A 13,358-nucleotide genomic window follows, 5' to 3' on the forward strand; every position below is an offset into this window, starting at 1 on the left:
TGAATTCAAAGACACCTCAAAAAGCAAAGTGAAAACATTATGCAGCAGGCTAGTCCATTTTGCTGAAATTTCATTGCAGCAACTCAAAATGGCCACCACGTGCTTGCATTCATGCCTGACAATGTCGCGGCATGCTCCTAATGAGATGATGGAAGGTGTCCTGGAGTATTTCCTCCCAGATCTGGACCAGGGCATCACTGAGCTCCTGGACAATCTGAAGTGCAACCTGGCAGCGTCAGCAGATGGACCAAAACATGATATACCAGAGGTGTTCTAATGGATTTAGGTCAAGCAAGCGTGGGGGCCTTTCAATGGTATCAATTCCTTCATCCTCCAGGAACTGCCTGCATACTCTCACCACCTGAGCATTGTTGTGCACCAGGAGGGACCCAGGACCCACTGCACCAGTGTAGCGTCTGACAATGGGTCCACGGATTTCATCCCGATACCTAATGGCAGTCAGGGTGCCATTGTCTAACCTGTAGAGGTCTGTGCATCCCTCCATGGATATGTCTCCCCAGACCATCACTGACCCACCACCAAAATGGTTATGCTGAACAATGTTACAGGCAGCATAACATTCTCCACGGCTTCTCCAGACCTTTTCACATTTGCCACATGTGCCCATGGTGAACCTGCCCTCATCTATGAAAAGCACAGGGTGCCAGTGGCGGACCTGGCAATTCTGGTGTTCAATGGCAAATGCCAATCGAGCTCTATGGTGTTGGGCAGTGAGCACAGGGCCCACTAGAGGACATTGGGCACTCAGGCTACCCTCATGAATTCTGTTTCTGATTGTTTGGTCAGAGACATTCACACCAGTGGTCTGCTGGAGGTCATTTTGTAGGGCTCTGGCAGTGCTCATCCTGTTCCTCCTTGCACAAAGGAGCAGATATCAGTCCTGCTGATGGCTTAAGGACCTTCTACAGCACTGTCCAGCTCCCCTAGAGTAACGGCCTGACTTCTGGAATCTGCTCCATGCTCTTAAGACTGTGCTGGGAGACACAGCAAACCATCTGACAGTGGCATGTATTGATGTGCCATCCAGGGAGAGTTAGACTGCCTATGCCACCTCTGTAGGGTCCAGGTATCGCCTCATGCTACCAGCAGTGACACTGACCCTAGACAAATGCAAAACTAGTGAAAAACAGTCAGAAAAGATGAGTAGGGAAAAACTGTCAGTGGCGTCCACCTGTAAAACCATTCCTGTCTTGGGGGTCATCTCATTGTTGCCCATCTAGTGCACCTGTTGTTCATTTCATTAACACCAAAGCAGCTGAAACTGATTAACAACCCCCTCAGCTATTTAACTGACCAGATCAATATCCCAGGAGTTTAACTGACTTGATGCTATAGTCTGATTAAAAAGTGTTCCTTTAATTTTTTTGCGCAGTGTATATATATTCCCATTTCCTTAAGCTAAACTCTTTTTTTTAGTATCAAAAAAAAAAAATACAAATGCAGCTTCCCACTTCTAGTAATTGGATTATAATTTGTATTCAGCACTCATAGAAGGGAGCTGCTGCATCTGATTTGATGACCCCTTGCTGTTCCATGTACTGTATGTGAACACCCTCCTGTCATGGTTCCACCTAGTTAGAGTCTGTCTATGATAAACTAAATGCACTTACGATATATTCTGAAAAAGCTGATTTCCATTTTGTTGATCTTGTTAGAGTAAGGAATTAATGAATACATTGAAAATATATTAGGACTGCACTGCATAACAATTTTGTAGATTTTAGCCACTCTTTTTTTTTGTTTGTTTGCTTTTTTAGCGGCTGTATAAGGCATTGATATTGTTGCTGAATATTAGGCTGAACTCTAGGCAAACAAATAAATACACAGAAATACATATGTAGGAACGGTTTTACTGACAAAAGCATTTGTATTTCTGTCGCTCTAGTCGTGGAATTTGTACAACCATACAAAACAGTATAGCTAGCCTGGTGACACGAAATACAGTCATATTTTGGTACCCAGGAGCCACAGCTGACATGTAGACGTCTATATAATTTATATACTGGATATGAAGGTATGCAGGTATACACAGGTTTGAGTGTATTCATGTGTACATATTGTACACGGATGTATGCTCCTGGATGCAGACAGTCTGTATACCTGTACACATATGCATGTTTATGCCTGGAGCTGTGCATACTCGCGTTCAGCCTTACCCTGTCATTTTCTTGTACAGACATCTTTAATCAAGGCCTGTGGCTCCTGGGCATCGAAATATGGCAACATGTTACATTATACACTGATCAGAAATAAAGTGGTTGTAAAGACTCAATATTTTTTACCTTCATACATTCTATGCAAGAAGGTAAAAAACCTTCTGTGTCCAGCAGCTCCCACTATGCCCCCAAATACTTACCTGAGCCCTCTCTCAATCCAGCAATGTGCATGAGAGCAGCGACTCTCCGGGGACTCTTTCTCCTCACTGAATGGACACACAATGGCTTGGGAGCGAGTTTGCTATGGGGGCACTTGGTAGGAGGCAGGGACCAGAAGTGCCAACAGGGGGCCCGAGAAAAGAGGGATCCGGGCTGCTCTGTGCAAAACCACTGCACAGAACAGGTAAGTACAACATGTTTGTTATTTTTTTATTTTTTAAATCTGCCTTTAATATCCCTTTAGGATCACTGATAGGTAATGATCATTGATTATCATGCTAGAATAGCATCTGAATGTGGATGGGATATAATAGATAGAAAGTAAACATGTTGTCCCTGAAGATGAGGCTAAGATAGCCAAAAAATGGGTATAGCAGTTTGCTGTGTATGGAGTTGTGTAGCCACAGACCGCTCAGGTTGCCCACACTGACCCATGTACACAGCCAACAGCGCCTAACATGGGTACGTGAGCATCAGAACTGGACAACTGAGCAATAGTAGAAGGTGTCCTGGTCTAATGAATCACACTCTCTTTTAAACCGTGTGTGTGTGTGTGTGTGTGTGTGTGTGTGTGTGTATCTCTTACATGGGGAAGAGATGATACCAGGATGCAGCATGGGAAGAAGACAAGCTGGTAGAGGTAATGTGATACTTTAGGCAATGTTCTGCTGGGAAACCTTGGGTCCTGCCATTCATGTGGAAGTTACTTTGACACATAACACATACCTGAACATTGTTGCTGACCCTTCATGGAAATGGTATTCCTTAATGGCAGTGGCTCCATCAGTAGGATTATGCAACCTGCCACACTACAAAATGGTTCAAGAATGGTCTGAGAAACACAACAATAAATTTTAGGTGTTGACTTGGACTACAAATTCTCCAGATCTCAATCCATTGAGCATCCCATCGAGGGTTGTGCTGGAAAAATAAGTGCGATCCATGGAGGTCCCACCTTACAGGATTTAAAAGATCTGCTACTGACAGCTTGGTGCCACATACAACAGCATACCTTTAGAGCTCTAGTGGTATCCATGCCATGATAAGTCAGGAATGTTTTTTTTTCCTTTATTTTTATCAAAACACAAAAAGGCCAGGATTGTTTTTACAGCAAAAGGAGCTGTTTTGGCATCAAAAGGGGGACCTACTCTATATTATGTGAGTCATCATAATGTTATAGGTGATCAGTGTATGCCCCAATATACCCACATAAAGAGGTTGTGTCACATCCTTGTATAACAATGGGGTGTCACATACCAATCAATCACATGCTCACTTTTTAATCTGCACTGAGAAAGTGACAGCAGGGATTGGATTGGACACCATCAGAAATGCCAATTCTTCTCTCTATACCAGTTTTTACATGTGAACACTAAATTATTTCCAATCACTTTGTAACAGACAGACTCAATGCCAAATTTGCTTATTATTCAGTTTTTTTAAATCAATCCCTGTGTTTATTTTATTTGTTTAAATGAAAGCCAGAAAGCTTTGATCCGGATGATGGTCTATTCTTCCACTGGCCAGATTAATATTAAAAGGCTTTAGCATTTCCAAGTCCAACTAAAACACAGATGGTGCCACGTCTGTGACATGGTGTGCCAGTCAAGACAAACTGAGAGAGCGTTAATCTTCTGCCACATAAAGCTTCATTTGCCCATTTGCCAGAAATATGTACACCACTGGTGCCACGCATGTCTTGTTGCAAAAAACAAAGAACAAAGCACTTTAGGCCCCTGGCTTTGTCATATCTGTTTAGCTGCTAGAAGCTCTATCACACCATATCACTTGAACTGCATTTATCTACAGTACATAGATCAATGCAACCTCAACATTATGTCACAGAAAAAACTGTCGTGTTCATAGTGCTATGTTGATGTAGGTTATGGTGCTTTGTGTAAAAATGCAGACATACTGCATTCTTATACAGAGCAATCTACCTCACAATATGTCACTGCATCACAGTGTGGTGCAATGCACTTCACTGCATAGAGTTGAATGAAGTGTCATATTGTTCTCAACTTCAATAAAGTTTAAAGAAAAAAAGTAAACAGTGTGATGTGTTGTAACAGCCATTGTACCACCTCTACACAATGGACACCAGTCTACACCAATTCAGCAATGAACATGCCTTTAAATGTCAAAGTACACTGCAGGGGCGGACTGACAACTCATGGGGACCCTGTGCAATAGGGGATCATGGGGCCCCTGTGTCCTTGCCTAAAATCAAAAAAGCCTATGAAAAAAGGTACCAGGGGCATCTCACGGGGCCCCCTACTGACCCCGGGCCCTCGGGCAGTGCCCGAGTTTCCAAATGGTCAGTCCGCCCCTGGTACACTGTTTTCAAATATTGGCTAAGGGCCTGATCACACCATGCATGATGGACTGTGCTGGGCAGTCTTGCCCAACACAGTCCTAACGCATAGGCAAAGCAATTTGCCTTGAGTCCTATGAGTTCCATTCACACCACTGTGCTGAAAAGAGTGGAACATGCACTACTTTTATCAGTGCAGCCCTAGGCATGCGCACCTAATCACCCTGTGCGGTGCAGATTACCCCTGCCAGGTACTGATCACTCACCGTGTTCATTCATACATGAAGCCTAGTAAACTGTGTTTACTAGTCTTCAGTTTGTGAATGAACAGGAAGCTGCTCAGCACAGAGCATTTCCCATTCATTCATTGTCCAGTACAGTGGAGTCTGCAGAGAAAGGGCCTGGACAATCTCTGTCCTCAGTCTTTTTCTCTGTCTCAAATGTGAGACATCAGGGGTCTATTTAGACCCCTGATATTTCACCAACTGTAAAAAAATATATTAAAAATAATATTGTGGGGAAAAAAAATAATCATAAAAATAAAGTAATAAAAATAAAAAAACCTACTGATACCATCCACTGCCCTACTGACACCAATCTCCGCCATACTGACACCATCTTCTGCCACACTGACACCATCATCTACCCTAATGGCAAAGTGCAGCATTATTTGCACAGTACAACATATCACAGCCCGCTGCCATGAATAAATGTGAAAAAAAAGTCACCGTTTGACATTTCAATAAAATTGAAAAATAAAAAAGAGCATACCAGCAGCCTTGGTATAATGTGGCTGCTGGTGTGAATTAATCCTCCTGAGGTGGAAAACCTGAAACCAATAGTGTAATATTAAGTAAAAGTGGACCTTTTAGTAACTTTACAAGACATGCTACAATCAATATAATGTTTAATCAAAATTCTACTTTGTATCATTAAAAAAGACATCCTTCAATTTCAGTCCAGTGACTTTGCATAGGCTGAGATGATGTCACCAGTCTGGGCAGGAGGAAGCATTTCCTCAATCTCCTCTCCCACTGATCAGGCTGCAACATTGAAGCTTTGTAGCAAGTCACAGGGTGAGAGGCTGCAGCAGGGGCTGATCTAAATCAGACAATTGTGAACACAGATAAGAACTGCACAGGCATTATTAAAGGCTCCATGCACACTGGGCTTAAACAAAACGCCATTTCCCTTGGCAGAAACAAAAACGTGGATATAGAGCGCTTTTGTATACAGTTCAGGCGAGTTTAGCTTTTTTGTGCCAGTAAGCGCCAATCAAAAATGCAGACCAGAAGGGTTTTTTTCCTGCCTATTGACCAGGCCATTTTTTGCAATACGGAGCTGTGTTTTTTTAACTAACAATTGCGCGGTCATGCAATGCTGTACATAAATGAAATGTATGTCCTTTTTTTCCCCACAAATAGAGATTTCTTTTGCTGGTATTTGATCACCTTGCATTTTTTATTTTTTGCGCTATAAACAAAAAAAGACCAACAATTTTGAAAAAAAAAAACAATATTTTTGACTTTTTGCTATAAAACATATCCAATAGAAAGATTTTAAAAATCTAATTTCTTCATAAATTTAGGTCAAAATGTATTCTGCTACATGTCTTTGCTAAAACAAAATCCAAATAAGTGTAGATTAATTGGTTTACGTGAAAACTATAACGTCTACAAATGGTGGTATATAAATTGGAATTTTTTTTTATACTAGTAATGGCGGCGATCAGCGACTTATAGCGGGACTGCAGTGGGCATTCTGACACTGGGGGGGAACTGACTAATGGCCACCGAAATCCCTAGTGACACTAATACAGTGATCAGTGCTAATAAAAAGCACTGACATTGTGCTAATGACACTGGGCAGGAAAGGGTTAACATCTGGGGCGATCAAAGGGTTAACTGTGTGCTGTGTGTGTTTTACATTGTGCGCTTTGTTGTGTTTTACTAGGGAGACTTGCTGCTGTGTATTTCTTTGCTGTGCAGAGAGATACAAAGCAGCATGTCCATGCTGACAGGAGAGAGATCTGTGTTGTTTACACACAAGCCTCTCCCTTCTCAGCCCTACCGACAATCACCGAGTCCCGGCTGGGAACTAGCGGCTGGGACCCAGTGATTAACATCCCCAGGAGCCAATAGTGGTGCGGGTAGGGCGTGTGCGCACCCCTACCCGGATATACAAATCACGTATATATATACGTGATTTTTCTCAGCCCTGCTGCCCAGTAGTAGTACTTCTGCTATAGGGAGGAGGGCAGCTGCTTAAAATATACTTCTATATGTCCTAGTGTGCATGGACACATAGGATAACACTGAGCTGCTTCTACAGGCAAATCACAAAACTCCTGCAGAAGCAGCGATTTTTAAGTCAGTGTATATGGAGCTTTAAGAAAATAATAAAAAAATGCACTTATTTTGTGAAAAAAAGCATGCATTTAAGATTTCTTTACACAGAAGCCTGCAAAGCATAGCACCTGTGATCAGTGGATTGCAGGTGAAACGTCAGGCTCCTGACAACTTTTCCTCCAGCTCCCTGCCCATACCTCTGTATGGGCTTACAGTTGGAGAGCTGGAGGGAGTGTCAATGGACTGCAAGTACTGTATGTTGATTACCACACTTGTGTTTCATTGATAATTACAAATCCATCTACTGCAGTGTCACATAGGACTTGTAGTTTATTCAGTCACAGATCTCTGTGAATAAATGATGAGCCTATATGGGTGAAGGCCCGCACAGCCAAGCTGATTTTAAAAGTGACAGCAGCTGTGGGGGAAAGGAACCCCTGCATGGTGTCAAGGGATGGGGGCGGGGGCTCAGGAGCTGGGGGGTGGATGTTTAGCAACCTGTTACATGTAGCTGCGTTTTACCATGTAGGCTAGGGTCAGTGTTGTCTGCAGTAGGGAGTGGTGCAATGCATGCTTCGGCGAATCACTACTTCATTTTTTTTTTCTTTTTTAACTGAAGTGGCACTTCATTCACGTTACTGCACAGCAGCGTTGTGTGTTGTGCTGCTCTGCGGTGACATGCGTGCCATCCAGACTTGCTGAGGCTTTCTGTACTGCATCACACTGCACATCCCACCAGTCTTGTGGTGTAAGCGGGGAATGCAGAAAACAATTGTTTTCCATGTGCCCTAGTGGTGGCCTGCGTTCATGCAGTGTGGAAAAATGCAGCTAGACACACAATGTGAACAAGCCTTTACACAATTCTATAGTAGATGCAGACCTGGATAACCCCTGAGTACAGTGATCTCTCTGAGGGGTAATAAATACCTGTGAGTGTTAAAATTCCACATTTAGCATGTGTCCACTTGACGTAAAATTATATCTCATCCCATGCTATGTTTCAGAAGGAGCTCCACACACAAAAGGTACCTATATCAGGGTACTGCTTAGAAACAACTGATATTTCTAAATTTTTCCAATAACATAGTAAATTGTTACTTTTTAAGTTACACTAAATGATATTAAGGCTCCATGCACACTAGCATTTTTTTTAAGCTAAAAAAAGTAGCATTTTAAAAGAGTTCAGAAGCGTTTAGGAATGTTAGTGTTTTATGAGCATTTTTACAGTAAAAAAAAGAAGCTAGAAAAAAACTGATAGGAGCATTTAACGTTTTTTTCTACTGGAAAAACGCTCCAAAAATGCTACAAATAAATTTTTTTTCTTCTGGACGCTGAAGCTCAAAAAATGCTAATAGCCTGAAGTAGTGTGCATGGACACATAGGATAACACTATTTAGCTTTTAGGAGCAAAAAAAAATGCTAATAACAGCTTCTAGGAGCTTACAAAAAATGGAGCCTAAAGGCTGAAGGTTTTTTATCTTCATGCATTCTATGCATGAAGTTAAAAAACCTTCTGTGTGCAGCGGCTCCCCACCAGCCCTCCCCCAAATCAATCCAGCACTGTTCATGAGAGCCTCTGCTCTACGGGGACTCTCCCTCCACGTTGGCTGAGACAGCAGCTGGAAGCCATTGGCTCCCACTGCTATCAATCACAGCCAGTGAGCTAATGAAGAGAGAGTGGGGGGAACAAGCCACAACTCTGTGTCTTTTGAACACATAGAGCAGTGGCTTGAGAGCAAGCACACATCAGTGACCCCAGAGCAAGTGGCTTGCTCTGGGGGCACTGCTCGAGGGGGTGGAGCCAGGAGCGCTAGACAGAGACCCAAGAAGAGCAGGATCAGGGCTTCTATGGGAAAATCCCTGAACAGAGCAGGTAAGTATAGCATGTTTGGTATTTAAAGAAAAAACAAAAACACACATTAAAGCGGAATTCAAGACTAGAACGAACTAAGCTTAAAATTGCCCCCACCCCCCTTCTAACACCTATACTAACTACCCTGTAAAAGGAAGATGTATATAGTTACCTATTCTTAGAGCACTTTGGTTTGGTCATGTGATCTTTTCAGTGGCCGGCTTCAGGGGAGAGAAGAGATCACTGACAACAGCTGCATTGCCTGGGGAGTGATGTCACCCATAGGCTTGCTATGGGTCATCCATTGTTGGCTGTCCCTCCTCTCCCCTGAAGCTGACCACTGAGAGCAAATCATGTGACCGGACCAGAGCACCATGACAATAGGTAAGTATAGCTCACTATTGGCTAAAAATAATTTAAAAGAGAACACTGAAGCCGGAACCACCCTCAAAAAAATCGAAATGTCACCAAATGACTTTATTCAAGGCTATGCACTGCAGCACGTGGTGAGGTGTAATGACGTGTGCACAACACAACCCATCTCAATGCAGCATTACGGTGTGAGCAGGGCACATAGAAAACAATTATTTTCAATGTGTTTAGTCTTCATTGATCTTTGTAGACAACACAGCTCAATGGAGAAGTACAGACCAGCACTGTAAAGTTGACACCAGCTCATGCTCTGAAAAGTAATCTGTGGCAGCCACTGTTAGGCATACCAGAAATGATCCTGCCACTTACTAACGCTTGGTTCACATCTGTGCAGGTGGTGCCGCTGCGGATCCGCACAAAAATCCGTGCAGCTGCACCATCAGAACAGAGAAATGCGGACCCGCGGGCAGGTGCCGTTAATTCTAATGGCATGCTGCTCACATTGGAAAACGCAACCGTACTGGGAAACAAGGTTCCCATGCAGGCTGCGTTTTCCAAAGAAGTGCAGGGACTTCTTCCCTGCGTGTCACGGGCACGGTAGTCCATTCAAATGAATGGTCTCTCATGCCTGTGCAAAACGCAGCCCGCACGGCTGCATATATGTGAACTGGAGGTAAAAGCCTGTTTTTTTGCCATAATGTATTGTGTTGCAATAGCGGCAGTCCTGTGTTTGTCTCGTGGTTGCAGCATGGTGCCATTGACTGGAAAAGGTGCGTTTGACAGGTGGTGCCAAATGTCAACTTGTCATGCCCTGTTAAATTTGCATGTGAACAGCCCCCTTTAGCTGTATTTTAGACTTTAGGTGGGTGGTCAGGGAGGCAGTAAAACTGCAGCTCAGACACCTGTTTTTATATTCCCCCCCGTCGTGTGAAACAGCCCTAAAAGAAGCATTCTAACTATACAGACAGCCCATGTCTACAAATGCGGTTTCACTGCCCTCTGGTTGTTGCAAGTATTCAACACTTCCAGGTGTGTGACTACCTGCCTCCCCTGCTGAATGCTGTGGTGTTTCCCACCGCATCCTACATCAGCATAGGATGTACAGGTCAGTGGGAGGAACCATTGCATGTGGCAGGGGGAATAAGGTATTAAACCCATCCAAAAGGTTGAATACCTGCAGTAGCTGGAGAACAGGGAAGTGGCGATGCTTCAAGACACAGGCCACCAAATGATGTCTTACTTCTTCTTTTACAGAGCTGGTAAAGTATAACTTACAGCAAAACATTTTTTTTTTGTTTTAGAGTGGAGATGGATTAGAACCCCTGTCAGTTTTTCTTGCTGTCTGTGCCCCTGCCCTGCTTACCATTATCACCAAAAAAGAGAAAATCCCAAACTTTGGGTTGGCATCAGTACAATAATAGAAGAAATAGTTTCAATTAGGGACACCAGTTCTGGTAACAAGTGGGGATTCCTTCACTTTGCAGAGATTTCCTCTCACTTCCTGTTGTGGGTATGGAACAGGAAGTGAAGGGAAATCTCCCCATGGGGACACAGATGACCCTTTCGTTCATCAAGACTGCTAGGAAGCCAGCATCTGTAGAATGGAGATGTCAGCTTTGACTCTATATTCTCTTCTAATATAAAAGCATTGTAAAATGGAATACAGTAATAAGAAGCCCTGCCCTGGGGTCACCCTGGTTCTCTTCTTAAAGGACCTTTCCTCCAGAGTCACCTCTCCACCCCCCCGGTATCAGTATTTTCACATCCACATCACCACTTACAGGGACACGACGATCACACTGCTTCTTGCCGGGAGAATGATTCCGAAAAGTGACGATTATTATCATCTGTCGCGATAGGCTCGGGATCAATGTGCGCTATGTACACAGAAGGACACGCCTCTTCCCAATCAACAGCATCGGTAACTCGGGCAACGAAGGGCCCGCTTCCCATTGGCTCATTCGGATCCAGTGGGTTTTCCAATGGGATTCCTGGGCGGGCTGGCTTCCCCCAATGGCAACTCGGACAGAGAGCGGCTGCGCCGTGACGTCACGAGGCTGGGAGCCCGGCGGTGCTGGCTCGGTGTGCTCGGCAGAGGGTAGTCAGCTCCCGCACCATGGACACGGGGTAAGAGCCCGTCCCGGAGGGGAGAGGGGCCGCCGCTGGCTGTGGACACACATGAGGCTGTGGAGTTCTGAGGACGGGGTGAGCTGAGCGCGGCAGGTAAGAGACTGTCACTGAGAGGAGTTCGGGAGGGAGAGGTGTGCTGGACTGGGAGTGCGAAGACGACCCACAATCCTTCACATAGACCTCAGAGTACTGTGTATGAGGAGAGCCGCCGCTCTACACCGCACTGGAGGTATGAGAGCCGCTAACCTGCACTCCTCACTACACTGCTCTGTGCTGGAGGTATGAGGAGGACCGCCAACCTGCACTCCTCACTACACTGCTCTGTGCTGGAGGTATGAGGAGAGCCGCCAACCTGCACTCCTCACTACACTGCGCTGTGCGTATGAGGAGGACCGCCAACCTGCACTCCTCACTGCGCTGTGCCGGATGTATGAGGAGAGCCGCTAACCTGCACTCCTCACAACACTGTACTGGAGGTATGAGGAGGACCGCCAACCTGCACTCCTCGCTACACTGTGCTGTATGAGGAGGAGGACTGCCAACCTGCACTCCTCACTACACTGTGCTGTATGAGGAGGAGGACTGCCAACCTGCACTCCTCACTACACTGTGCTGTATGTATGAGGAGGACCGCCAACCTACACTCCTCACTACACTGTGCTGTATGTATGAGGAGGACCGCCAACCTACACTCACTACACTGTGCTGTATGTATGAGGAGGACCGCCAACCTACACTCACTACACTGTGCTGTATGTATGAGGAGGACCGCCAACCTACACTCACTACACTGTGCTGTATGTATGAGGAGGACCGCCAACCTACACTCCTCACTACACTGTGCTGTATGTATGAGGAGGACCGCCAACCTACACTCCTCACTACACTGTGCTGTATGTATGAGGAGGACCGCCAACCTACACTCCTCACTACACTGTGCTGTATGTATGAGGAGGACCGCCAACCTACACTCACTACACTGTGCTGTATGTATGAGGAGGACCGCCAACCTACACTCCTCACTACACTGTGCTGTATGTATGAGGAGGACCGCCAACCTACACTCACTACACTGTGCTGGGTGTATGAGGAGGACCGCCAACCTACACTCACTACACTGTGCTGTATGTATGAGGAGGACCGCCAACCTACACTCACTACACTGTGCTGGGTGTATGAGGAGGACCGCCAACCTACACTCACTACACTGTGCTGTATGTATGAGGAGGACCGCCAACCTACACTCACTACACTGTGCTGTATGGATGAGGAGGACTGCCAACCTACACTCACTACACTGCTGTGCGTATGAGGACCGCCAACCTGCACTCCTCACTACACTGTGCTGTATGTATGAGGAGGACCGCCAACCTACACTCCTCACTACACTGCTGTATGTATGAGGACTGCCAACCTACACTCCTCACTACACTATGCTTGATGTATGAGGAGGACCGCCAACCTGCAGTCCTTGCTACACTGACCCACCATCCTATACATAGACCTCCCTGTACTGAGTGTATGAGGAGGACCCACCATCCTATACATAGACCTCCCTGTACTGAGTGTATGAGGGCCCCCCATCCTATACATAGACCTCCCTGTACTGAGTGTATGAGGGCCCCCCATCCTATACATAGACCTCCCTGTACTGAGTGTATGAGGGCCCCCCATCCTATACATAGACCTCCCTGTACTGAGTGTATGAGGGCCCCCCATCCTATACATAGTCCTCCCTGTACTGAGTGTATGAGGAGGACCCACCATCCTATACATAGTCCTCCCTGTACTGAGTGTATGAGGAGGACCCACAATCCTATACATAGTCCTCCCTGTACTGAGTGTATGAGGAGGACCCACCATCCTATACATAGTCCTCCCTGTACTGAGTGTATGAGGAGGGCCCCCCATCCTATACATAGTCCTCCCTGTACTGAGTGTATGAG

General features: G+C 45.3%; 2 protein-coding genes across 6 annotated transcripts in view; one reads left to right on the forward strand and one right to left on the reverse strand.

Annotated features, from left to right (window-relative positions):
* Positions 1-11,498, reverse strand: part of CCDC148 (coiled-coil domain containing 148) — a 309,952-nt gene extending 298,454 nt beyond the window's left edge. Inside the window, exon 1 of the mRNA XM_089659739.1 lies at positions 11,064-11,498. The gene's annotated coding sequence lies outside the window, so the exon portion shown is untranslated. The remainder of the gene's footprint in view (positions 1-11,063) is intronic.
* The window catches only part of PKP4 (plakophilin 4), a 437,166-nt gene continuing 435,136 nt past the window's right edge, over positions 11,329-13,358 (forward strand). For 4 of the 5 annotated variants that reach the window (XM_089659730.1, XM_089659733.1, XM_089659734.1 and 1 more), the window contains exon 1: positions 11,329-11,505. The gene's annotated coding sequence lies outside the window, so the exon portion shown is untranslated. The remainder of the gene's footprint in view (positions 11,506-13,358) is intronic. The other variant, XM_089659735.1, reaches the window with a different exon arrangement.

The sequence above is a fragment of the Staurois parvus genome, unplaced genomic scaffold (assembly GCF_062004578.1).
Source record: "Staurois parvus isolate SC_StPar_1 unplaced genomic scaffold, SC_StPar_1.0 ptg000031l, whole genome shotgun sequence".
Lineage (NCBI taxonomy): Eukaryota > Metazoa > Chordata > Amphibia > Anura > Ranidae > Staurois > Staurois parvus.